The sequence below is a fragment of the Peromyscus maniculatus genome, chromosome 9 (assembly GCF_049852395.1).
Source record: "Peromyscus maniculatus bairdii isolate BWxNUB_F1_BW_parent chromosome 9, HU_Pman_BW_mat_3.1, whole genome shotgun sequence".
In the NCBI taxonomy this organism is placed as follows: Eukaryota; Metazoa; Chordata; class Mammalia; order Rodentia; family Cricetidae; genus Peromyscus; species Peromyscus maniculatus.
This window is the reverse complement of record NC_134860.1, coordinates 56,465,486-56,493,124: the sequence shown is the minus strand read 5'-3', so window position 1 is coordinate 56,493,124 and position 27,639 is coordinate 56,465,486.

The window sequence follows — 27,639 nt, the reverse complement described above, 5'->3', positions numbered from 1 at the left end:
TGTGTGTGTGTGTGTGTGTGTGTGTGTGTGTGTGTGTGTGTGTATTTACATATATAATACTTCATACCAATATTGTGTGACAGACTTTTCCTGGGGAGATGTGCAAAAATGTCTACTCATCTTATATGAGGAACCAACAACAGACTAAAACACAGATACCACTGAAGTTCAACTTGCTGAAACAGTTGAGTTTTATTGTAGTCACTTACAGGAGTATGAACGAGGGGTCATTTACAGGAGCAGAAATGACTCAAAAATGGCTAACTCACCAAAGCCCACCTGGCGTGGCTGACAGCTCTCAAAAGCCAGGAACCTGGAGCACATTGCATTGTCTGCAGGCAGCTCAGCAGGTTGGGAGCTGTCCATTCCAGGGGACTCCAATGGTCTTTGTTTCTTCTAGGCAGTTCACCCACTTTCTGGGCTTGTCTGAGAGTGACTCCCAGCATTCTTTATTGCTTACATATTCTTGAAGAGGAAGAGGCCTAGTGAATCTGGTCAGTTTCAGGGACTTCCTGAAGCTATTTTGAGTTATTTATTTCCTTTCTTAATAAGAATGGAAACTGCTACACAACACCAATTTTAGGTGGTCCAAAATGGGTTCTGTTTTGTCTAGATCTCTCTTTAAAGTGTTTAATTCATCAATCAAACTAACAATCAGTATCTGGATATTCACTACCCTTAGGAGAACAGAGGTACCTTGATGCTTACAGCGGCTTCGATGCCCTATCTTCAGAGGCTACAATGAATTCAATGAATATGTACTATATGCTGTACTTCTCTGGCACTCACGCTGTATAGTAAGGTGTTACAGTGTTGTCTAGCTGGGCATGGTGGCATTCACCTTTAATCCCAGCACTCAGGGGCAAGTGGCTCTCTGGGAGTTTGAGGCTGGCCTGGTCTACAGACTGAGTTCCAGGACAGCAGGGCTGTCACACAGAGAAACTGTCTCAAAACACCCCTGCCCCCTAAAAAAAAAAACCCAAAACCAAACAAACAAAACCAGTGCTGTCTATCAAGGAGTAGAACATAATTTCACCCAATTTAATGTAGAAAAAAAATGTACTCTATTGCTTTTTAGAAGAACAGTGACAAGAAAAACCAAGTGAACTCATCGTCACTATGGATTCTCAACATTTTTGAGCGCCTATGAAGATGCTTGCTGGAACACAATCCTCTGACACCCAAATTAGAACTCAGGGGTTGATTAAATCTATCTCTGTTCTGGCGCCAATATATTTGGAAAGACTGCGCAGCAGAAGGAAGATGCCTCCAGCCAGACTTGAGAATGGACTGCTGACATCCCCCTGCTCCAACTTACTCCACCAAAGGCGAGTCATCAGAGAGCTGGCTGCGAAAGCTGCCTGAGGAAATATGAGCACTTGGGAACAAGGCTGGAAGTCAGAGCCTCCACTCACACCCAAACCTCTCTTCCAAAGAACTCCGTCCCTCTGCTCCGCCTTTTCAACTCCTCTAACTTTTTCTGGACTTTTTCAAACACAGAAAAGCTACATTCTTGCACTGTCGTGAAGCTTTTCGTGACTCTGCACCTGTAAAAAGAAAAGCGCGCGCAAGCCTTTTCCCTTCCTCTAGCAGGTTTGCGTCCCCTCCAGCCCCGCGCAAACGCCGGGGTTTGCTTTTCTGGGCGAGCCTCTCGGCCCCCACTGCCCTGTTTTCTGCTCTCGGAGTCAGACTCGGTGTTCTTACGTGCCACCACCTCTGGCTACTTTTCTTGTCTCTGGCACCTTCTCCAACAACTGGGCAGACAGCCAAGCTCTTTGCCACTTTAGTGGCTCAAGGAGTCTACCAGATAGTGTTCAGACTGTAGGGATGACCTCACAAGGAATTTATTTTTCCTTCTGGGTCTCAATTTTGTGAGTCAGACACAGACGGATGGATTTTCTGTCAGGCTACGAACCTGGAGTTAGTGAACGAGCATGGAAGTCCCAGACAGAGGTCCTGGGGGGGTGGGGGAAATGTTTAAAGTTGGATCGATCTCCCTCTGAAAATGAGACACAGCATCTACCCTGGATACCTCTGTCAAATGTGCCCACGCAACAGGTTGACACCTTCAACACACCAAAGTCAATAAATCCAAAGTTATGGTTTTCCCAGTAGACAGACGTAGCTCCCGAGTAGGAGCCTTTTCCATCCCCTGCAGTAGGTGTCGAGTTTAACTGTGTGATATAAATGCAGGGTAGCCAAGTTGCTACTGACTTCCCAGACACCTTGACTTCAGGCCAGTTGGGCCCATCATTATATCCACACGTAAATAACACTCGTTAACTCACTCACTATTTAAAGAAACCCCTCAGGTCATGTGTCCTTACAAGCTAACTCTTGGAGAATCTAGGGGCTCAGTGGCTCAGGGGAAGTTTTCTTTCTCGATAAACATATGGAAAAGCTGAAGTATAAACGATGGGCATGCTGGGAAATTCAAGGTCATTATTTTGACTTTTTATAGATTTCTGAGGTTTTATGGACTTTCCAGGGATGGTCTCAGGCACTGAATTGAGTTTCGCCAGAAACATCAATTATTGGGAATAGAGAAATTCCTAGTCTGTAGCCTGATCATTTAACTGCCCAGTAACTACAGGAGTCTTTTATCAGCAACAAGTTAGCAGCTGATATAACATTTTCAGGGACTCTGAGTTTCTTCATAAAAGCCCACAATCTTAAGCCAATGTACTGACTTCTCTCTGCCCCGAGGAAGGAGGGGAGATGATTTCCAATGAGAAGTGTGGCTCTCCCCTGAAGTGAGAAGACAGTTTTGCAATTCTTACGCCTCTCTCCTAAACTCTGGAGAGCTGGACAAGACCATAAAGGGTAAGGCCACGTGTGTAAGTGGTCAAGTCAGTGACCTCTTCAAACGATGCACAAAAGGGATACTCCAGAGGTGTGGGGGACTGAAAAAAATAAGTCCTGCAGCCCCAGATTTTCCAGTCTTCATCAACTCTCTGAGGACCACTTCTTGCCAAGGAATGAAGCCTCATGAATCTGACCAAATGCAGGGGCTGATCTCAACCTCTTAGATCTGAATTGCCGGGTGCCTCTGTGCAGGTTTTGTCCTCTGAATGATCAAGGACAGTGATTTTGTCATAGAGAGCCAGCTCCAGTCAAAGGAAGTGCTGTTATAGTGTGGCCCAAATGCTCCACTCAGTCTATAAATTCTTGTGTCTCCTGGAGAACATGGCTTCATATCTCTGAGCCTCAATCCCTTTATACATAAAATTTGCATAATACTGTCTCACAGTCACTAGTGAGCATAACAATGTCCTTTACACTGATTAGCACTCAGTGTCACCTGGTAGAAAAAGCCTTCTTTAGATGTCCAGAAGCCTGGATTTTATTTTTCTCATCGCTGCAACAAAAGAACCTGCCAATCAGAACAGAAGGAAGGATTTATTGCAGCTCACAGTGTAAAGGGATAAAATCCATCACGGCAGTGCTCATGAAGGTACGAGATGGAGTGCTTACATCTAGACAGACTAGGAAGCAGGAAGAGATGCTAATGCTGGGGCTTAGCTGGCTTCCTCCTTTGCCTGCTTTTCACTCAATCTGGACCACCCCGCCCCCAGTCCATGGGATGACATCAGCCATATTCAGTGCAGGTCTACCCTCCTCAGCTAAACTCCCCTGCAAACACCCTCACAGAGATGCCTGGAGGTGTGCCTCCCTGGCCATTCTAAACCCAGTCAAGTTGACAGCAAAGATTACCCATGACAACATCTTTATAGGTGTGACAATCCGTCATGTCATGAAGGCTTGGTTTCTCACAGCCTCCATCCTATCGGAATGTTGGAATAATCAAAAGTAAAAACATTTGGAATATACCTCCATACTGCTGTGCTTCCTTTGAAACTAATTACGATTTCCTGAAGTTTAAGAGAAAAGAATCCATCAGTATAGATCTAGCTAGAATATAGACTTGCCCAAAGAGGGCAGGAGAGGACCAGAGTGCAAAGATAATGTCATATGCTGAGGAGGAAGAGCTTGGCCTTCCTGCAAAGGCAGTGGTTTCTCACAACAAAAATAGCCCTGTTTAAACAACCCACTGCAATTAGCAGGCTCGAGCTTAGGTTTCTTCTGCTGCAGTGGAGAGAAAGGTCTCATTAAAAAGCTGAGGAACACTGACAACTGCCCGGGGTGGATAGCACTTGTATTTAGAGACTCTTCGGGTGGTGGTGGGGGTAATAAGAGGTTGTTTTGCTTTATTAAGGTCTATTTGCATATGTAAATAGCATTGATATGCATATTTCCATCTGTTTTTTAACTGACATAACACTTACTTATATTTATGGGCAAACTATAATAAATTTATGCATATATCAATATACACTACACAAGATCAAATCAAAGCAATTGGTGAGTCTATCTCCTCCAAGTATTTGTTGTTTCTCGGTGTTGGAAAACTTTGGATTCTTCTATAAATTTTAAAATATATCATAAATTTTTGTAGAGGGTGGTTACCCTAAGTAGCATAATTGAGTAAGGCTTTTTACCTGATTTATTCATGGCCATAACACATTTCCAGGCATAATGGATGGATAATAAGGGATGTTCATAGCTGTGACACTCAGTTGAGATAAGAATCTCATGACAGGCATCTTCATTTGGAAGAAGAAAGGACCTTCAGAAGGTCTGAGGAGAAAGAAGGCCCAAACTGCTGAGGCAGTGCTCATTATCATTTTATAGAGAAATGTTTAAGATTCCCGGGGTTCACTATGGTTCCCCAAGTTGACCTGTTTCCCAGACCTGGGGTGCAGCAGCTTTTCCTCCGCATCTCTGATCTCCCACGCTACACAAAGCACTTCCCCCTCACCTCACCTCCCTCCTGACACAGGAGAGCATGGGCTGCGAACGGTCCAGGGAGGTTGACCTCAGAGCTAACTCAAGGTGACTAAAGCAATCAAAAACTCTTGTGCAGTGTCAGCACGTCCACAGAGCACCACACACGTCAAATCCCTATCTCCACTGGCTGAGACCCAATCCTTCCCCTGTCCCCTTCCTCTCTCAGGGAGGTCAGAGGTCAGAAACCTGCAAGGGCGTTACTGATAAAGTCCCCCAGCTTATTAATTTCAAATGTCACTGCACATAGATGGGGATTCCTTTCGCTGTGTCACCCCCAGCACCAGGTTTATGTTACTGAAACATCTGGCACGCTGCCCACTGCCTTTCAACCCTGTTCTCTGTCTGGAACTTACTTTTTGCCCTTTTGCTTTCAATAAGTCTCTAAGAATACATGCATGTGCCAAGCAGGATCCTAAGCACCAGAGACGGAAAGAACTGTAAAGAAACTAGAATTAAATGTAACAGCTTGGGGACTAAGACAAGCAAATAAACAAAACAACAACAACAACCTTTGAAAGTAGCTTACCTCTCAGATGAGTGGTGTGCTTGTAGGACTGAGACAACATCAAAACAATATAATCTGGTCTGTTTCATCGTAAAGGCAGAAGCAGAGTTCTGTGAGTGCTCCCAAAGTAGGTGTTCAAACAGGACTTTAGTAGGAGGCGACATGTGGTGACATTCATTTTCAGGAACAGAAAAAGACAATTAGACATCATGACCAACTTGGACTCATGGTGGGTATGCAAGACCAGTCCGACATTTCAGGATCAATTAATGTGATCGATCATATTTACACAATAAAGAAGAAAATTTGTATGCATATACCAACAGATGCAGAAAATATACTCGACAAAAGTCTAACAGCCACCAAAAATAAAATGTTGCAGCAAGCTAGAAACAGAGGGGAGCACCCTCAACTTAGGAAAAAGTACCCCCAACACCCTACAGAAATTTACACTTGCTCTTTAGACTCTGGATGCTCCATCTATAAGACAAAGTAAAGATGCCTCGTCTCGTCTCACTGTTCCTGTTCAACATTATATCAGAAGTTCTAGCTAGCTCAAAAGACAACAAAAGAAAACAAAATATGTTCAGATTGGAGAGAAAGAAGATAAAGTCTTTGTTTCTTCACAGACCCCTGATGGTCTATGAAAACAACTCCGAAAACAACAAAAATGCACATAACTCGGAGGGTATAACAAAGGTTAGCGGGAAAGGCTAACATAAAAAGCTGGCAATTCCCCCATATTAGGAATTGACACTTGGAACTGAATATTTAAATCACAATAATAGCATTTGTATTTTTCAAATTGTTGAACGTCTGAATAAATAGAGATCCATTCCACATTGTGAACAGGAAGGCTCAATATTGTCGTCAGCTCTTCCCAACTTCATCTGCCCATTCAATGCAATGTCAACCAAAATCCCAACAAGATGCTTTGTAGAACTGATGAGTCTGACTCTGAAGTTGATATGGAGAGACAAATGATCTAGAAGAGTCCCTCAGTCTTGGCCACAGTCTCCAGTTTGGGCTCCCTTATCTCATCACTGTCTTAAACCCAGACTCTCTCTGGGGTCTTTTCACAGCACACCATCCAGAGTTACATGTAAGAACGCTTGCTTACTTCCTTGCTAAAACCCCTGCAGTGTCCCCATTCCACTGAATAAAAGTTAAGGCTCCCCCATGTCTCTCCAGAACCTTCTGCGTCTCTGTCTCCTGGTCTCCTCCACCCCACTAGCCACGTCACCCCTTGCTCCTTCACTACACAAGGAGAGCTCTTCAGTAGGCTCAGCTGCTTTTCTCTTGAATATTCACATGGTTGAGTAGTTCCTTACTTCAAAAGTCTTTCTTCAAAAGTCTTTCTTCAAAAGTCTTTGGGGCTGAGGCGATGGTTCAGCCGATAACGTGCTTGCTGAGGACATGAGTTCAGAACCCAGCACCCTTTTAAAGCTGAGTTATGTGACTCACGGCTGCAGTCTTGGTGCTTAGGAGGTGGAGGCAGGAGGATGCACGGGAGCTTGCTGATAAGCCACTTTAAGCAATGAATGAACTTCAGTTTCAGTGAATGAAAAATAAAGCTTAAATGTCTTAAAAATGAAAAGGCTTGGAAGATGGCTCAGGGCATAAGTTCTGTAAATTGGATGTAGAACTCATGTAGAGTGTGGGATGGCTGTGACAGCTTGCCTGTAATCCCAGCACTGAGAAGGTAGAGATGGGGCCCTGAGCAAGCTGATGAGTTAGGTTAGCCCAGTCATCAAGCTCTGAGTTCAACTTACAGACCCTGCCTCAATGAGTAAGGTAGAGAGTGATAAAGAAAGACACCCAAAGCCAACCTAGACCTCCACATGAGTACACCCGCTCACACACATGGGTACATGTGTGTACACTAGTTGCACTATTTACACACAATAAAATATGGATGAGATGATCAAGGAAGAGATCCTTCCTTACCTCTGGCCTACACACACACACACACACACACACACACACACACACACACACACACACACACACGAGCGTGCACACACATACACTGTCACAATCTCAAATGAATTCTAGTTATTTCACAGTCCTCCACAGCACCAGCCTTCTGTATTCTGCTTTATATTGTTTTCTACACTGCTTATCATCTGTATGATTTTATTACCCAGATTCTTACCGATTCTTCTTCATAAAAAAGCATAAACACAGGAACCTGACTGTATGATTTATGAATATACTCACAAGACTCAAGCAAGCGCTTGACACACACAAAGTATTTGATTAATTTGTTGACAGAACTAATGAAATGTAGCATGAATCTTAACAGGTCTTATTAATAAAAATGAAACCTGGGCTAGGTATTAGGGTGAATGCTGGAAGATCAGAGAAGCAGAACAAGCCACAGCTTCCTCACCTCTCCAATTCCTTAGCTGATTCTGTTTCCTCAGACTGGAAGCTTCTGGAGTCCTCATCCAAATGGATCTCAGCTGAACTGCTGCTCAAAAGCCTAAAAGCTTAACCAGCTCTAGTTCCTGGTTTTCACACCTTATATACCTTTCTGCTCTCTGCCATCACTTCCTGGGATTAAAGGCGTGAGTCACCATGCCTGGCTGTTTCCAGTGTGGCTTTAAACTCACAGAGATGGATGGATCTCTGCCTCCCAAGTGATAGGATTAAAGGCATGTGTGCCACCATTTTCTGGCCTCTGTGTCTATCTAGTGGCTGTTCTATTCTCTGACCCCAAATAAGTTTATTAGGGTGCACAATATTTTGGGGAATACAATATCACCACAATGAAATTTGGGTGTTCTGAAAATATATGAATATTTAAAAGAATGGGTTATGGAGTCAAAATGTTGGGTTCACTCTGCATCTGCCAAGGTATTTAATCTCTGTGCCTTGGTTTCCTAATCTGTGAAAGGGATGATTATTGAACCCGATTTGTAGAACTGTTAGGAGAACTACAGGAGTTAGTACATTTAATGTAATTCAGTGTTGGCTGTGACACAGTAAGCACACAATAAACATTAGCTATTTCTTCTTCAATTCCTCTCAAGGGCTGTTTAAAATTCACATTTCTCTTCAATGCTATCTACTCCAACAAGGAACCCTGCCCTTCTCAACAGAAAGGCACACAGTGTATAGAGAAAACTCTTTCTCTCTGCTGTTAAAATACACTCATGCTCACTCCCATACTTTCTTGTCTTTCTTTGTCTCCAGGAAGGATGTGAACCTCTCCTCAGAGCACCTGCTGATGTGTGCATTCTGTAGCCTCTCTGCCCCACCTCAAAGTATGGACAGTACTCATTCTCTCTTTGTCTTTCTGCCATATTTAACAATCATGCACACACACACACACACACACACACACACACACACACACACAGATTTTAAAAGTTTTCTGAAGTCACAAACCATATGTTCAAATTCAGTTCCTCTCCCATATTCCATTCTTTCCTTCCTCCCCCCTCTTTTCAAGACAAAGCTTCTTAAAGCAGCAGCATGCATTGTTCTCCATCTTTCTCATCCCCCATGTTCTTCCCTTTGTACTGCATCCTGCCACCACTCCCTTAATCCTGAAGAAATTGCTGCCACCAGCATTGTTAATGGCCTCCCTGCTTTCCAGGCTGCTGGTCCCTTTCATATGCTCCTGTCACTTGTTCAGTTTGTATCTTGTGAACACAGGAATCTCACTCACAAACCCCTTCACCTTGTGTAGCATCAACAGACGGTTCCTGATTCTCCCAAGCTCTGGGATTTGTCTGGTCAGGCTGTATCACTGTTTCTTCCTTTTCCATCCCATCCACGTCAGTTCCCTAGACCTCGTCTTTGGTTCTCACTCAACATTTATGAACACAGTTCGCCATTTAGTATCTCCTGAACATTGGTTGGCTACATCTAAAGAAAAAAAAAACTTAGTTTCACTAGATACCTGTCCTTAAATACATCTTTAAAGAAAGGCACTGGGTACGTTAGCAGGATGCCTTTCATTCAGGCTTCTGCATCTCAGAGTGATGTTGCCGCGTATCCATACATTCCACCTAGCAAACATTTGGCAGGCATCCCAGATTCCTGTTCTCCTTTAGCCCCCACATCATGTTACCAAGCCCTGCAGATTCTACCTTCTTAATATCCACTCAGAGCCATGCTATTCTCTCGATCCCCAAAGCCATTACCTTAATCCAGGCCCTCACCACTTCTTGCCTGGATTACTACAACTGCCTCATAACGGGGCTCTCTCTCTCTAGACTGGCATGACTCCAATCCCTACTCCACACAGTTGCCAATCTGTTATTTCTATAATGCAAATCTCATCATGTTATTCTCTTGCTTAAATTCCTTCATCGGATCCCCAGTACTTCCAGGATAAAGTTGAAGCTAGTTAGCTTAACACAGGATGTCCACCATGACACCTGTGCACATCCCTCCTCCTGTCCACAGCCAACCTCACCAGCTCCTCACCTTCAGCCTTACACTAATGAGCATTCCCCAGGTGCTCCACGCTATTTCCTACAACTGAGGAGGCAGAATGCCTTTCCCCCATCCCACCAGGCTGACTGCTGTCCCTCTGTGTCATCACCTGGCTCACCTGGCAACCCTCAGCCATCTCCCTGTACTATTTAATATATCCCTTTCAGATCCACTAATACATATTGATCATAATGAAACACCATGCATTGTGTAGCTTTCAAAGAGCATCTTCAATTCTTTCAATGATGGGCCCAGACAGCAATATTATTGCCTCCTTTTGTGAAGATAAACCAAGGCTTTAAGAAGGCCTTGCTTAAGAAACTTATTTCAGTTCGTAATAGCTCAAGGTGACCCACTCTGCCCTCTCTAAGCCCCTCCCCTAAAATGATGATAAAACAGATTCATCTTCCAGCATGTGCCTGGTCAGATCTGCCACGTAGCTTGTTCTCAATAGGCAAAGGCACCAATGAGGTGAGTCTGGAAATATTAACTTCGAGTCACCTCCATGTCCTGGTTTGACCTTCTGTATACAAGGCTTGGCTCTCCCAGCAGACAATCTCGGAAGAATGAGATGGGTGACTTTACTGGAGCCCTGGGTTTCTGGCACTAGAGGCCTCACTATGAGCACAAGACTAAAGGAAAAGCAACAAGATCAAAGGACCGACTCTAGAAAATTATCGTAGAGAATTCAACAGAGGTAGAACCTAGCAGACAGATCCAGGGTTGGGAAGCATGAAAAGGCCCGGCTAATAATGTCTCTATTGTTAATTGACTGAGCAATCAGCAGGAAGGATGAAAAGGAGCCTGGCATCCGACTCTGCACTCTTGGCCTTGACTGCCTGGCCCAGGTTACCTCCCCAAGTCTGCTGCCCTCAGCAGGTGGCTGGACCCCACCCCAGTCTTCCCTTGGGGAAGGAGAGCCTGTGGAGGTGCCCTGTGAGATAACCAGGATTTTAGCTTCTTATCTACAGTCTGCTGGGGTGCACTGCTAACACGTGAAGGCACTTTCATTTGAACACTGAAAATCTGAAACAAATGGTTTAGACCATGCGTTGGAGACCATATTAAGGTCAGTGTTCAAGTTTCCTGCTCGGGAGTTTTTACATTTTTCTTTCTTGGAAGACACAGGGCACATTTGCCTGACGTCTGAATCATTTTACCTCAGGTAGAGTCACTACAGAGGTCTTTTGCCGCATTCTGAAAAATACATTGGCTCCTCCTGTTCTTGACGTTTCTGCACGAGCTGTGGACACCCGCGTGTTCAGGCCTTGCACACACACTCTGGTGGGAAGCTGGGCTCTTGTGGCCTCCTCCTTCTCTCACACCCCTCTCTGATGTCCAGAGCATCTCTCTCCTGAAGGGCTGGAAGTTATCATAACCAGGGGCGGTGCTCTTGGGGGAGAGGGGCTCCTCCAGGGAAGATCTTCCAGGGCTTGGAAATGCAACTCAGCTCAGAGTGGATGGATGGACCGTGTGCTTATACATTATCGAATCCTCACATACAGTTTCTGCTTTAATTAGGTCATGGAAGACCAATAGGAAAAATAATCTTTCCAGCATTATAAACAACAACAAAACCAATGCATGAGCTTTAAAAAAAAAAACAGAGTTTGACAACGTCTTTTCCATCCACTCAGGGCTTTGAGCCAGAATGCATTAGCCATCTTCCTTGTAGAGCCTTTGGGACTGACCTGACAAGGGAGGTAAGGGATGGAAGAAAAAGACAGAAAGATGGACAGCAATGCTGGGTCAGGTGGTCTGGGTTATCTTAAATCTCAGCACCTCAGAAGCTCAGCATACTTATTAAATACAGTTGAATAGAGTTGTTGGATAAGCTGGTCAAGGAGGTGGGGTCATTAGACACGGATAAATAGGAGGCAGGGTTTATGGTATACAGATGGACCAAGGAGACAGGTTGAGCTAATCTCAGTAGGAGCAATCTCTGTATTGGAGAAGTCTTTGGACCATAAATATCCGTGTGGGGGATGACGCTATGGTGGACATTCTCAGCACACACTGTCAACATCCACACAGGGACCAGAAGGGAAGGCTTTGGCATTTCCCTCTGGGTCTGAGTCTAAGGTCTTGATATGGCTGTGCCCATGTCAACAACACACATACACTCAGGGCCTCATATACTCAGGGCTTCCTCCACTCCCCCACATTCTCAAGGAGGTGGGATTAAGTAGAATGGAGTCATTTCTTGCTGATAAAGGGATAGAAGGCATATGATTAGATTATGTGTGTGTGTGGTTTCTCCTCCTTTTTGAATCTAAGCTTCATCAAACAGGACTCTTTACAGTCCCAGAGATAAGACTGTCATTGTCACAGGGGCCGGGATCAAGAATCCCTATCAATGCAGCTCCTGAAGAACTGAAACCTGGCTGATGATCTCTATGCCAACTGTCAACAGACTGAAAACTGCCCTTGAGAGAGAATGCCACATTTCTTGGGTAAAACAACACAGACATGGAACAACATTCAGGCAATGGAGATGACGAAAACCCAAGTGTCACAGGGTAGGGTAGAGTGCAGTGACACTCTCCCCCACTCCAGGGGCTCAAGCCCAGCGCTGTCCTGTCTGTTTAGTTGGTTGGGTCATCAGAGTTTGGGGTAGGGATGGGGGTGTGAGTCACTTCATATGAGAAGTAGTGAACTCATCTAACCACATGCAAAGGCACACTAGCTCTTGCCTCCTTCCCTCTCCACCTCCCCATTAGCACTTCCAGCCTTACGCTCACTCTGCCCAGAGTCAGGAGACTAACTGCAGTTTCAGTTCCTGGTAGTTGGAGAGTTACGGTGCTCTGTCTGGAGAGCCATTGGGAGAACTGTATAGGCATTGCCACGGGAAGAATATTCCTTGACCCAGAAAACATCAAACTCTTTAAAGGATTTCCAATCCCCAAACCTTCCCATCTTCTCTCTGAAATGCCCAAGGACCACACACAGGACACAAGTTCTTGAAAGTTTGAAAGGAAATCCAGTATCCACATGCATGAGCATTCCACAAGCTTACCAAGTTAACTTTCACCTAAAAATGTTTCTACTCTGGAAATACTGTGTTTAGGTACAGCTAAGAGCTGCAGATGTGAGTGTCCCCATCTTCACAGAAGTGATGTTCCTGTAGGAAGGCAGAGAACAGGTGAGGGAAACATATCAAGAAGGGAAGTGTGTGGACTGTGCAGGCATCTCACAGGGGAAGTTGGGTCCGTCAAGAATTCCTCCCTGGACGATAGACATCCTTGTTGACAGCTCCAAAGTCACCTAGGGAAATGAGATGTCTTGGTCAGGATGGCTACTACTGTGTGAAACACCATGACTATAAATAACCAGGGAAGGAAAGAGCTTGTGTCAGCATATAATTCTCAGGCCACACTGCATTGCTGAGGGAAGTCAGGGCAGGAAATCAAACAGGGAGGAACCCGGAGGACATGGAGAAGCACAGCTTGCTGGCTCTCGGCTGGTTTAGCCTGTTTTCTTATAGCATGCAGGACCAATAGCTCAGGAATGATATGGCCCACGGTGAGCAGGGGTCCCCCACATCAATCTAGAAAATTCACTACAGGCTTGCCCACAGACTAATCTGGTGGGTGCATTTTCTCAATTGAGGTTCCCTCCTTTAAAATGTCTCTAACTTGTTGACATAAAACTACCCAGCACAGAAAGATAGACTGGGGCCTTGCAAGGGGAGGGTAAGCAGAAGGGTATGTAGCAGGCTGGGCCACCCTTGTTCCTAGGCTTTGATTTTAGAGGTTTTGATTTGGAATGCTTGCATACCCACAGTGAGGTATTTCTTCCGTAAGGACTCTACTTGACCTGTTTATGTTACACTAACGAAGTATCCAAGGTGGCTACTTTACAAAATAATGAGGTTCATTTGGTTCCCAGTTTGGAAGGATGAAAATGGAGGACTGAGTGGCCCCATCTGTTAGCAGTCTAGGAAGGCCTTCTTGGTGGCATGAAGACATGGCCGACGGCATCATGGTAGGACCATGGAAGAGAGAGATCTCATGGCAAGAGAGAAGGTCAGAACAATTCGGGGGTCAGAGCTGCTCTTTCAAAACAGCCCATTCCCAAAGGAAAGAACTAGGGTCCCTCAGCAACTGTGCTAATCTCCTGTACATCCTATGCCCCCACATTCCACTAGGTCCCCTCTTAAAATTTTCAACAACTTAATCCTCTCGTGCCGAGAGCTACACCAAGTGAAACTTTGGGGTGGCAAACTATACGCAAGCCGCAGCAGACTCCAAATCTAAACATGAGATCAGTTGGTTTCATGTAGTCTTTATACACATAACCTGGAGGCGATTTTATCTAATATCTTTAATAATTTGGAGCATGACATAAAGTTTCAAGATGTGACATTTTCCAGTGTTAGTGTCACATTGATTCTGTGGCATATCAGACCCTGGATTTGGACATTAAAGAGAATGAAGCATGATCCTAAATCATCTTAGCAATAACAACCCAGAGTCAGATATCGAGGGTGAAAGCTGAAGGATCAGAGATGCAGAGCAGCAGCCACTAGAAACTTCTTACCAAACAGGGGCTGAGATCCTGTCTCCACCTCCTGATTGTGCTGGGATTAAAGGCATGAGCCTTCCAAGTGCTGGGAACAAAGGCATGATCCTCTCAAATGCTGGGATCAAAGGTGTGAGCCACCACCACCTGGCTCTATTTCTCTTTTAGACTGGTCCAATCTCATGTAGCTCAGGGTAGCCTTGAACTCCTGATCTTCCTGCTTTTTCCTCCCAAGTGCTGGGATTAAAGGTGTGTGCCACCGCTGCCTGGTTTCTGTGGTTAACTAGTGGCTAGCTCCACACTCTTGATCTCCAGGCAAGCTTTATTTGTCAGAACACTAAATATCATACAACAGGAGAATTCGTCTATATTGGACAGAAATGTTGGCAGCTGTCTGGCTCAGAGGTCCCAGTGAGCTATGTTCACATCTGCCTGTTGGGATGCTTGTAAGTTGGCTAGCAGGACAGATTATGGTGAACCAAACCAACTCTTTGTGTAAAGTAGAATTTCTATATCCAAAAACCCAAGAAACTTCGAGTTAAGCGATCCCTCAGAGGACCACTTAATCCGCTTAATCCAAACGCCCGTGGATTAATTGTTGCAGAAATTCTTTCAGCATACCCTGCAGTGCTTTAGAACACATCATTTGTTCTAGCAATAGCTCAAATTGCTAGAAATTTCTTTCAAGCCAAACTTGCTTCCTTGAAACCTGCCCTCTTAGTCATGCCCTCTGGAGGTGCACCCCATCATCTTAATCCCTTACCCCTCTGACAGCTTTTCAAAGGGCTCAAGACAGCTATCTTGTCCCCATTATGTCTTCTCTTCCCCGAGCTAACATCCTGAATCCTCTCACCTGCTCTTTGCATTACGGGATGCTGCAGCCTCTCACTGCTGTGCACATGCTTCTCGGGACAGGCCCTAGTTTGTTAGGGGGAAAAGAAGAAACAAATTTCATGCGCAGACTGAGTTATTAACCCTTTTGGCTTCTACTTAAACATGAGGATACAGTCTGAGAAAGGCATTAATAGGGCATTAATAGGCAATTTCATCAATGGGTAACCACCAGAGAATATATTTACCCAAAGACAGGCGGACAGTCCACTACATTCCTAGGCTGTACTGGGCAGCCTGTTATTCTCATACAAGCCTTTACAGAATGTTACTGTACAAATGGGAGGGATTTCCTGGCTCCATTATGATCTCTCTCTCTCTCTCTCTCTCTCTCTCTCTCTCTCCTTCCCACCCCCTTGTGTTCCTGTGAAACCCAGAGGTTCAAGTCAGCTGTCTTCCTCAGTTTCTTCCCGCCTTGTTTTTTTGGAGACAGGGTTTTGCAGTAAGCCTGGAGCTCACTGCCTGGCTAACCTGGTTGGCCAGTGAGATCCAGCGATCCCCCTGACCCCACCTCCCAGCACTGTGCTGACAAGTGTGCCACCGTGTTCATCTTTTCATGGGTGTGCTGTGGATCACATTCAGGTCCTCATACTTGAGTGCCAGGCACTCAGTCCGCTGGCCATCTTCCCAGCTCCATTATAACCTTTTGTAAACACCATCATGTATGTGATTTAATGTCGACCAAAATGTCTTTATATATGTATATCTTCTTCATTTCAGAATACAAAATCTACCATGCCTTCAAGAACCACTCAATATCTTTATACTACAGTTGCACTGTATATTGTAGATACTGGCAGAGGGCCCTAAATAATGAGTATTTGATAAATGTCTTGGACTCACCAAGTTCATCTTTCCATATTGTTTCTTATAAGTGATGGGGTCTAACACAGTTTATAAAATCAGAAGGACTTTGTGCCAGGGCATGCAGGTTTCAAAAAGAGGAAATGGGGTGCAAGTAACCCCGTGAAACCAGCAGGAGTCTGTGGGCACATCCACCTGTTCTACACACAGTGCAAATGGCAAACTTGGGCCAAAGGGAGAAAGGGCCAGTGTGGTCCATTCACCCCCATTGCAGAACTCTATGGCATTATTAAATCCTGCCACCCCAGGTGCTGGAAGCCAGCTCTGAGAGCTGGGGTCCCCAGGTTCTGTGTGTGGCACTGAGATCACAGCACTTCATTGTGGGCTAGAAACAAAAAGTAAGAGGTGGCAGGTGTGGTGGTAATCTAATTGTATTGAAATATTATTTTGATTTGTACTGAAATATTAATTTGATTGTATGTTAATAAATAAAGTTGTCTGGGGGTCAGAGCTATTAGAGCCATAGCAAGAGTGTGGCGGTGGTGGCACACGCCTTTAATCCCATAGATCTCTGTGTGTTCAGGGTCAGAGCTATTAGAGCCATAGCAAGAGTGTGGCGGTGGCGGCACACGCCTTTAATCCCATAAGATCTCTGTGTGTTCAGGGATACAGCCAGCATTGGAGACATATGCCTTTAAGACCTAGGGGGCTGTACATTCAGACAGTGACGAGGCAGTCATGTGTTTGGGTTTACAACCAATGAGAAGGCAGAACAACATACTTTAAAAATACGAACGGACAGGAAGTAGGTCTTTTTTCACGAAGCTGGGACAGCAGGAGGAAGGGTGAGATTTTAGCTCTGAGCTCTGACCTCTCGGCTTTCTCTTTTACATTGTTTCTGTGTTTCTTATTTAATAAGACGGTTGGTTACATCTACATCTGGCGCCCAACGTGACAAGAATCCATTAAAAACTGCTTGGCTTGGCGGCAGGTCCGCTTTCCCGCAAGGGCGGCAGGCGGCCCGCGGCAGCGGCGGCGGCGGCGGCAGCGGCGGCACACGGCGGCCGGCGGCGATCGGCTTCTTAGTCCGAGCTGCTGGCGTCCTAGTCCGGGTAGCAACTTCTAGCCCGAGCCTAGGTCTGTGAGCAGCTTGCCTAAAGCCGGTGCTACAAACAACTCAGACCTGCCCTGCCGAACAGGACCCTGTCTGTAAAGCCAACGCACGTGGTCGGAGCTTAAGGAAGCCAGACCCAAGCCTTGACTCGGCACAAGAGGGAACACGTGGCTGCATTTAAGCTTTAGCCGGCTACGCTTTCTTGTGCGTTCTCTCTTTCCTCTCTCTCTCTCTCTCTCTCTCTCTCTCTCTCTCTCTCTCTCTGTCTCTGGATTTACACCTGGGACACTAGGTGGCTGCTTTGAAAATCCCCTCGGATTTCTACTGTTCTACGCAGATTTGGTAAGTCATAATATATCAGATATTTTAAAGGAAACTATCTAAAAGAGAATTTTTTCCACATTAAAAAACAAATGGGTTTTATGTGTACATTGGAAGAAAATTGGTTTTTGTTCGAAATTTTAGGCAGTCTGGCAATGGAACAACTATATAATATTAGTATTGGTGGAATTATGCACCTCATCACTATAATAATCCACATTTTAATATTTAAAAAGATAGTCAATTTAAGTGCCAGGATAACAGCGTTAGAAGAACTTGTTAAACCTGTAAAAATTCAGACAGAAGAAATTAACAGTGAAGTTGTTTCAAGTCGGGATCATAAGGTTGCAGAAAGAAAGCCTGTTTTTACACAGTCACCCTTAATTTATCCTGTAACAGTACAGCAGATGCCTGATCAAATGGCTACACAAAATACTTGGGCTCCAATTGAAATGTTGGATTTAAAAAGGTTTAAGGAGGCAATAGTATCTTATGGCATGCATTCCCCATATGTAAAGCAAATGTTAAACACTTGGTCAACATATAATAGGATAGTACCACAGGACTGGCGGGACCTCGCACAAGGTGTTCTGGAACCCAGCCAGAGACTTCAATTTCTGACTTGGTTTAAAGAGGAGGCTAAAAACATAGAAAAACAATGGAGGGATAAAGGAGTACAAGTTTGCCAGGATCAGCTTATGGGCGAAGGCCAATATGCTTCAGCACAAGCACAATGTTTATATGATGTCCAAACCCTAATTTTATGTCGAACGGCAGCCTTGAATGCATGGGACAAAGTTGAGGAACCAGGAAAAAAATCTGAGTCATTTACAAAGGTGAAGCAAGGCCCAAAAGAGTCTTTTACAGATTTTTTACAAAGACTGGCTTCAGCAGTAAAGAGAACGGTCTCGGATTCAGAAGCTGGTAAGGCAATAATTGAATCTTTGGCCTTTGAGAATGCGAATGCAGCATGCAAAAGAATAATCAGGCCATTAAGGGCAAGATCTGCACCTATGGAAGATTGGATTAGAGAAACAATTAATGTTGAAGCTGATGAGCATGATGATACATGGGTAGGAGAAGTAATTTCAAAAGGTTTGAGGAGTGTTAGATGTTTTGGATGTGGAAAGCAAGGACATTTGAAAAGGGACTGTAGACAGGTCATTTCCAGAAACAATGTTTCTTCAAGGAACAATGGCAACAGAATGCCCCTTCCTTCTGGAGTATGCAGAAGGTGTGGTAAGGGAAAACACTGGACCAACAAATGTAGATCAACAAAGGACAGACAGGGTAATCCTTTGCCTCAGTCTTCGGGAAACTCCCAGAGGGGCCTCAGGCAGGCCCCCAGTGCAAATCCAGTTCAAACCTTTCCGGCAGCCATAGAGGAAATGCCTGCTCTGGAGAGCGATTAAATAACCAAATGCCTATTGGAATAAATCATGCTGGTCAGAATGATGAAACAGAGAGAATAGAAAATTCAGGAGAAAACATAAAGAAAATTTTTTGGCAAACTTCTATTAATGAACAAAGACCAAAATTAACGATAAAAATAAATGGTGTTTTGTTGTCTGGTCTGGTAGACACAGGTGCGGACGTTACCATAATTGCACCAGAATTTTGGCATCCAACTTGGCCTCTTCAGGAGGTAAACGTTCAACTGTTAGGAATTGGGACATTATCTCAGGTGAAACAGAGTGCAAGATGGCTCGAATGTATAGGTCCAGAAGGACAGAGAGGAAAATTAAAACCATATGTGGCTAACATAACTATGAACCTGTGGGGTCGAGACTTGTTGCAACAATGGAATACTCAGATTAACATCCCTCCAATCTCAGAAACAAATCATAAACTAGCACATGTTACTGAGAGAAATATTAGAAGATATTATTCTAATGAGTGGTCACCAGCCATCCATATTATACAAGAACAGGGCACAATAACTGATGATCTTCCAAAGACACCAACAGCTCTACCTTTAAAATGGTTAACAGACAAGCCTGTATGGGTCCAGCAATGGCCTTTAACAACAGAGAAACTCCAGGCTTTAGAAGAGCTGGTAGAAGAACAGTTAAATGCTCAGCATATTGAAGAATCAACCAGCCCTTGGAATTCTCCTGTATTTGTTATTAAAAAGAAATCTGGTAAATGGAGAATGGTAACAGACCTTAGGGCAATTAACAAAGTAATTCAGCCAATGGGTTCTCTACAATCTGGGATGCCTTTGCCTACTCTGTTACCAAAAGGATGGCCTCTCATAGTTATTGATTTAAAAGACTGTTTCTTTTCAATACCCTTACAAGAAAAAGACAGAGAAAGATTTGCTTTTACAGTGCCTACTTATAATAATTCTCAACCGGTTAAAAGATTTCAATGGAGGGTCCTCCCACAGGGAATGTTGAATAGCCCAACTCTGTGCCAATATTTTGTACAACAGCCATTGGAAGTGATACGTAAAAAATTTCCTAAATCTATAATTTATCATTATATGGACGATATTTTACTAGCTGACTCAAATGCAGATACTTTAGAAATAATGTTTGAAGAAGTAAAGAAAATTTTGCCTCGCTGGGGATTACAAATTGCTCCTGAAAAGATACAAAGAGGAGATTCTATTAATTATTTAGGATATAAAATAGAGCTACAAAAAATTAGACCCCAAAAGGTGCAAATTCGGAGAGATAGACTACAGACTCTTAATGACTTTCAAAGATTATTTGGAGATATTTCTCATCTACGAACTATTGTTGGGGTAAAAAATGATGAACTGACTAATTTGTTCAAAACCTTAGAAGGTGACAAGGACTTAAATAGTCCAAGAGAATTATCACCTGAAGCTGAGAAAGAATTGGCCTTGGTAGAAAAGAAAGTGCATGAAGGACACGTGAATCGTATTGATCCAAAGCTGGATTGCATTTTGGTTATCTTACCTTCTAGGCGTTCTCCTACTGGAATATTAATGCAGAGGGAAGATATTATATTGGAATGGATATTTTTACCAAATAAACCAAATAAAAAATTAAAAACTTATGTGGAAAAAATCTCTGACTTGATTTACAAAGGAAAATTGAGACTTCGTCAATTAGCAGGCATAGACCCAGCAGAAATTGTCGTACCATTAACTAAGGAGGACATTGAAAAATTATGGACAGAAAGTGAACCTTGGCAAAGAGCTTGCAGTAATTTTTTGGGAGAAATTAACAGCAAATATCCCAAAAGCAATAGAATTGATCTTATAAAGAGAGCTGAATGGATCTTGCCTCGAATTGTACGGCAAAAACCCATATCTGGAGTTCGTACATTTTATACAGATGCCAACAAAGAAGGAAAGGCAGGTTACAAATCAGAAAATTTAAGTAAAGTGGTTCAAAGTCCGTATAATTCAGTGCAAAAATCAGAATTGTATGCTATTCTGTTGGTATTAATGGATTTTTCAGAACCTCTCAACATAGTAACTGACTCTCAGTATGCTGAAAGAGTGGTGTTACATATTGAGACTGCAGAATTTATCCCTGATGCTTCAGAATTAACTTCACTATTTATTCAATTACAAGATACAATCAGGAAAAGGAATCATCCTTTATATATAACTCACATTCGATCCCATACTGGTCTGCCAGGCCCTCTAGCACAAGGCAATGAAGAGATTGATAAATTATTGATAGGAAATGTGCTGGAGGCCTCAGAATTTCATAAAAAACATCACGTTAATAGTAAAGGTTTAAAAAAGGATTTTTCCATAACCTGGCAACAAGCCAAAGAAATAATAAAGAAATGTCCTACTTGTTCCTTCTACAATCAGACGCCATTACCAGCAGGATGTAACCCAAAGGGTACTCAGAGAAATGAAATCTGGCAGATGGACGTGTTTCACTTTGCAGAATTTGGAAAATTGAAATATGTACACCACACTATCGATACTTATTCAGGATTTCAATGGGCAACTGCTTTGAGTTCTGAAAAAGCTGATTCTGTAATCACTCATTTGCTAGAAGTTATGGCCATCATGGGTATACCTGCACAAATCAAAACTGACAATGCTCCATCATATGTCTCTGTTAAAATGAAACAGTTTTTTGCTTATTACAATATAAAGCATATTACAGGCATACCACATAATCCTACAGGTCAAGCAGTTATAGAAAGATCAAACAGAACTCTAAAGGATATGCTAAATAAACAGAAATGGGTAACAAAAACCCCCAGAAATAGACTGCATAATGCTCTTCTAACTTTGAATTTTCTGAATGCCAATGAGAAAGGAACAACAGCTGCAGAGAGACATTGGATAATAGAAAAAACTACAGAATTAAATCAGCCTATATACTTTAAGGATGTGCTGACCTCAGAATGGAAACCAGGGTATGTATTACATTGGGGACGTGGTTTTGCTTTTGTTTCTACAGGAGAAGATAAGCTGTGGGTACCATCAAAATTGATAAAGGTTCGATTTGAACAAGAGAGACCTCTTAATTAGAGGAGGTGATAGTTCATCAACCAGCATGAACATCCAATTTAAACTAACTTGTATCAATAACACATGCCTTTTCATTTAATCAGATAATAACTTGTCAAAAGGAAACATCCCCAAAATTAGTCTTGGGGAAAGGTTTTTGTTTTTGTCTTTTAGGAGAATGAAGGTTAAGGAATCTGAAGAACACTGGACAAATGAGACAACTGAAAAAAAAAAAGGACAAATCATCTATCCCAAGAAACAGAGTGAAACGGTGTATGGGTATATATTATCTAAAAAAATTTTATGTCTTCCTAAATGTTTGTTTCTGCTTTTCTCTAAAGATTTAACACTATTGGTCTTCTAACAGTCCCAGTTCAATTAAAATTTAAAGCTGACTTTGGAGTTGGAGAATGGCTCTCTCCTTCTTTAAAATCAAGCATGTTGTTAAAAGGAAAATGCAAACTCCCTGTATCATGCCAGAATAAGAGCCATTTCTGCTATGGTACAGGACAAAAGCAAAATTAATTAAGGGACTATTCTATTACTAATCTCAACTCTTTGATTCTATTCTGATTCTTTAAACTGTTCTCAAAGTATAAATTTTATATCAAAATTTACAAGATTAATATATATATATACATTTTAAACTTTGTTAAGATATGAATGGTCACATAGAGTACTAACTAATTCTAGAAAAAAGGCTAGCTGCATATATATGTTTTTGTGTTCGAGTCTCTTATCAGTTTTCTGCAGGAAATCACGGCCTGGCCTAACATCAACTGAAGTCTCCAAAAAGAAGATGGGGCCCCACAACAACAACAATTCCACGTGGACAATAATAATATCATTAAGCTGACAAACATCATCCACAGATCAGCTTTGAACTACAAGGTGCTCAGAGCAAATTTGAGATGACTAGCTGAGATGATCCAGTCTCAAAGACTACTTGAATAAGGACTTGAGATAAACCCTCAACTTTGGCATTATACACAGACTGGATAATGAAGGATATAGTTACCTCTCCTAGAATGTGACAATTAACCTAAAATTTTTCTTTCAGGATAAAGAAAACTTCGCCCATACCCAGCAGGAAGCAATTTTAAGAATACGACGCCCACATTCCCAAAGAGGTGGTGTAGGGCGGGTGGTTTTTTGGTCTTTTTAATGGGTTTTGGGTCTGGGATAATTTTCAGTATTTAGGGGGGTTGGTTACAAGTTATTGTCAAGGGTTAGGAAAAAGGCTAAGCAAAGGAGATTAGATTTAAGGTTCTTGTTTAAAAAAAAAAGAGAAAGAAAGAAAAGAAAAAGACAATTACTAGTTTTAAATACTTTACATTGGATTGAATTGTTTTATATTGTACACAAATTTGAAACTGATATTGTTAGAAAATGCTATATGTATATTTCTAATTGTATTTATTCCATCCATTTAACAATGTGATGCAAATTTCTGATCCTTGAATGTTATTATTATCAACTATTAGGATATAAAGAAATGAAAGCTAGTAGTTAGACATTATCATAGAACTTGTAGTCACATTAGATATGTTTTAAAAATTGAGCAGAGATGTTTTAGACATCTTCAAACCCTTCAGAGATCTACAGAATATGGCATTTAAAATGTTTTAATAACTTAGAAAATTTTTCTTTTTTGAGACATGTCGGCTCCTGGCAGTACCAATCTACTTTAGAGAAAATATGGGCATTGAAGAAACTGCATATGGAGTCAACTTTCATTCTGGCAAAAGTTAGCCACTGGACAACAAAATATCCTCGAATCAACAGGACAAAATGGACAGACAGATCACGAAACAAGGGACTACTGATTCTTGCCAAAACAAGTGTGGTTATGGCTTTATCAAAAGGCATCTTCTGAGGCCAGGACAATATGGCCCCATCCCTGAAGTGGCCTTCGCATCCGGAAAAGGTACGGTGCCCTTTTCTTCGAAGGCAGCTTAACAGGCAGAGGGCCGATGGATTCTGTTGTACAATGGAACAGCAGCTGAAAGCTCATGCCTCTCAAAAGTAGACTGGCATTTAATAGAGGGATGTGGAGAAGAAGGGGATGCTGAGATGAAGCCATATATACACAGCCAAGAAGAATGGACAGCTGAATTAAAAAACTGTCAACAATTTCCAGAATTTAAAATCCTGAATCATGACAGAACACTAGTGGAATTCAGGTGTTTCTGGTACGTGGACTGCTCTCACCCAATGTGAGGTTGAACTGTTGACCTTGTGTACATCCTACTTCACAAATGAGTCTGTCAGATACACTAAGCCTATAGGCTGAAGATGATGCCCCAACACTGCGGAGAAACCTCAGGTGACTGCCCAGGCAGCTGGCTGTTTCTGTCAACTCACAAAATTTTTTTGGAAGTTGCTTGCATGCACTTCCTGTTTTTATTTTTGTTAGCTACTATTATTCCCTTCTTGGGTCTCTGAGGGAGTTGAAGATTAGTTAGTTATGGTTGAAGATTAGTTAGTTATAGTTGAAAATTAATTAGGATAGAAAGTACATTAGATACATCTTGGAATTATCAAAATAGGATAGATAATGGAATTATTTTCTCTGATTCGTCAAATACCTGTTTAGGTATTTATTACTTGTATATATTGTATATAGTTATTGTACTTTTGTATATAGTTTTTCTTTTGTTAGTCATAACCTTTTGCTTTTTTTCTTTTTATTAAAATAGAAAAAGGGAAATGTGGTGGTAATCTAATTGTATTGAAATATTATTTTGATTTGTACTGAAATATTAATTTGATTGTATGTTAATAAATAAAGTTGTCTGGGGGTCAGAGCTATTAGAGCCATAGCAAGAGTGTGGCGGTGGTGGCACACGCCTTTAATCCCATAGATCTCTGTGTGTTCAGGGTCAGAGCTATTAGAGCCATAGCAAGAGTGTGGCGGTGGCGGCACACGCCTTTAATCCCATAAGATCTCTGTGTGTTCAGGGATACAGCCAGCATTGGAGACATATGCCTTTAAGACCTAGGGGGCTGTACATTCAGACAGTGACGAGGCAGTCATGTGTTTGGGTTTACAACCAATGAGAAGGCAGAACAACATACTTTAAAAATACGAACGGACAGGAAGTAGGTCTTTTTTCACGAAGCTGGGACAGCAGGAGGAAGGGTGAGATTTTAGCTCTGAGCTCTGACCTCTCGGCTTTCTCTTTTACATTGTTTCTGTGTTTCTTATTTAATAAGACGGTTGGTTAAATCTACAGGCAGGGAGAAGAACAGAGGCATGCAGGCAGAGTGGATTTGGCGCATTTGGTTTGGTCTTTGTATTGCTTGCTTTGCTTTATGGTTCAACTTAAATTGTGACCAGGCCACATAGCTATCATTCTAAATTAAAATGAACCATTGAATTCTTTTCACAGTCTAGGGGAAGAAAGCACACGTGTAAGCAAGCAACTATAATACAGCACAGTGAGAAGCCTGTATGGCCAGTTGATACATGCTGAAAAGGAATCCAAAGTGCTTTCCCATCTCTGATAAACGATGTAGACAGGAGACACAAACAACTAAGCCACTTGCTTCAGAGAGACAACTCAAGGGCCGAGCAATGAAAGAGCAGGCTTGGCCAGCTCTCTCAGCTTGTTCAGGACTCTAGGCTTCACAGTGGCACTAGTCCAGAGTTCTTATGCCATCAACCTGGCACAGTCCAGCACCTGCTCTTCATCCTGCACGCCCTACTATGCGACCATCTAGCTTGGGCTCTGGGCTTCCTCTCTTGTGAGACATTCCTGGGCTGCCACATCCCATGTCTCCTTCCAGGAGGATGAGCAGGATGAGGAGATACAGTCTCTGAGCCTGTAGCACACACTGTTTTCCTTCCCTCTAGGTCAGTGGTTCTCAACCTTCCTAATGCTGCGACCCTCAGTACAGTTCTTCATATCATGGTGATCCCCAAACTTAAAATTATTTCATTGCTACTTCATAACTGTAATTTTGCTACTGCTATGAATCCTTATGTAAGTATCTGATATGCAAGACAGTTGATATGATACCTCTGTGAAGTGATCGTTCAAACCCAAAAGGGATGTGACCCAAAGGTTGAGAACCACTGTTCTAGATCCTAGCTCTGGGTGGTGATTTGTCTTTGTAAAATATCATAAATACTCCTCATGGTGGTTTGAATGAGAATAACCTCTATAGACTCATATTTGAATGCTTAGCCATCAGGGAGTAGATTGAGAAGGATTAGGAGGTGTGTCCTTGTTGGAGTAGATGTGGTCTTGTTGGGGAAGTATGTCACTGGTGGTGGGCTTTGAAGTTGGTGGAAGTATGTCACATGGGGTCTTCCAAAGCCCTTGCCAGACCCCAGTCTCTCTCTTTCTGTCTCTCCCTCTCCCTTTCCCTCTCCCCCTCTCTCTTCCCCTTCTCCTTTCTCTCCTCTCTGCCTGCCTGTCTGCCTACCTGCCTGCCTGTCTGCCTACCTGCCTGCCTGCCTGCCTACTTGCCTGCCTGTCTGCCTTCCTGCCTGCCTGTCTGCCTACCTGCCCTTATGGTTGCAAAGCTGAAACTTAAAGGAATTGACGGAAGGGCACCACCAGGAGTGGAGCCTGCGGCTTAATTTGACTCAACACGGGAAACCTCACCCGGCCCGGACACGGACAGGATTGACAGATGGATAGCTCTTTCTCGATTCCGTAAGGGACTACCCTCTGAAACTGCCAGCCAGCCTCTGATTGAATGTTTTCTCTTATAGGAGTCACAATGGTCATGGTATGTCTTCACAGCAATAGAACATTGATGAAGACACTCCTATCTTGTGGTTCATCACTGTTGTCAAATTCTCTCATGACATAGAAAGCACACCTGTGACTGGTCCCTCAGTCACATGTAACATATTATGTGAGAGATCTTTGTAGCTTAGCAAGTATATAAATGCAATATAAAAGTTTTGAGACCCAGAACAGAGGGTCCCTAGAAAGGGAAAGTATTTTATATATGGGGGTTGCGGGAGGAGGCTATACTCTCAAAAGGGAAAAATAAAACTCAAAGGAACAGAGAAGCCAGAAAAGAGGTAGCAACTCTTTACAAGGAGCTGCAGAGAAAGAGGTTCCTTCGTGTCCATTCATGTGTGCTTATCCTTAGTCCCCGTCGTGATTTGACTTTCTAGTTAAGCCAAGCAGATTTTTTCACAAAAGTTACAGAAGAAATACTGGAATTCACTTAGGATTACCAATTCTTATCCAGCAAAATTGCTACAGATTGAGCCTGTGACGTTCTGAAGACAACACACACCCCAGCCTCCCTTAGTGATCTTCTGGCACCTCACAGTGCATATAAATTGAAAATACACCCTTGTGCCATCCATGCGTGAGAGAAACAGGACTCTCATGGACTGTTTGGAACTAAACCATTTGAAGGTAAAAGGGACGCTGCCATGGTTCCCGTTGGAATAGACCGTCTGGCTTTATCTGCTTTTCCTGCCTCCTGTGAGTTCTCTGAGCCATGTTACCTTCTGAGTGAAACCACTGTGTGCTCTTGCTGGATAACACATTTGAGCAACTTCCAAAATCCTCTCCCCTCAGCAGCCTGGATCTCTCCCACAGCACTGCAAATTCCCTGGCTGAGATGCTCACCTAAGCCGCCATGCTAGTGACTGCCGTCTTCTGTGTCCACAGGTCTAAGGGCGATTCATGGGGACTCTTCACACATTGCATCAACAAGAATGGACAGCGAGGAACTGTTGCAAAGCTGGTGTGACCCTCC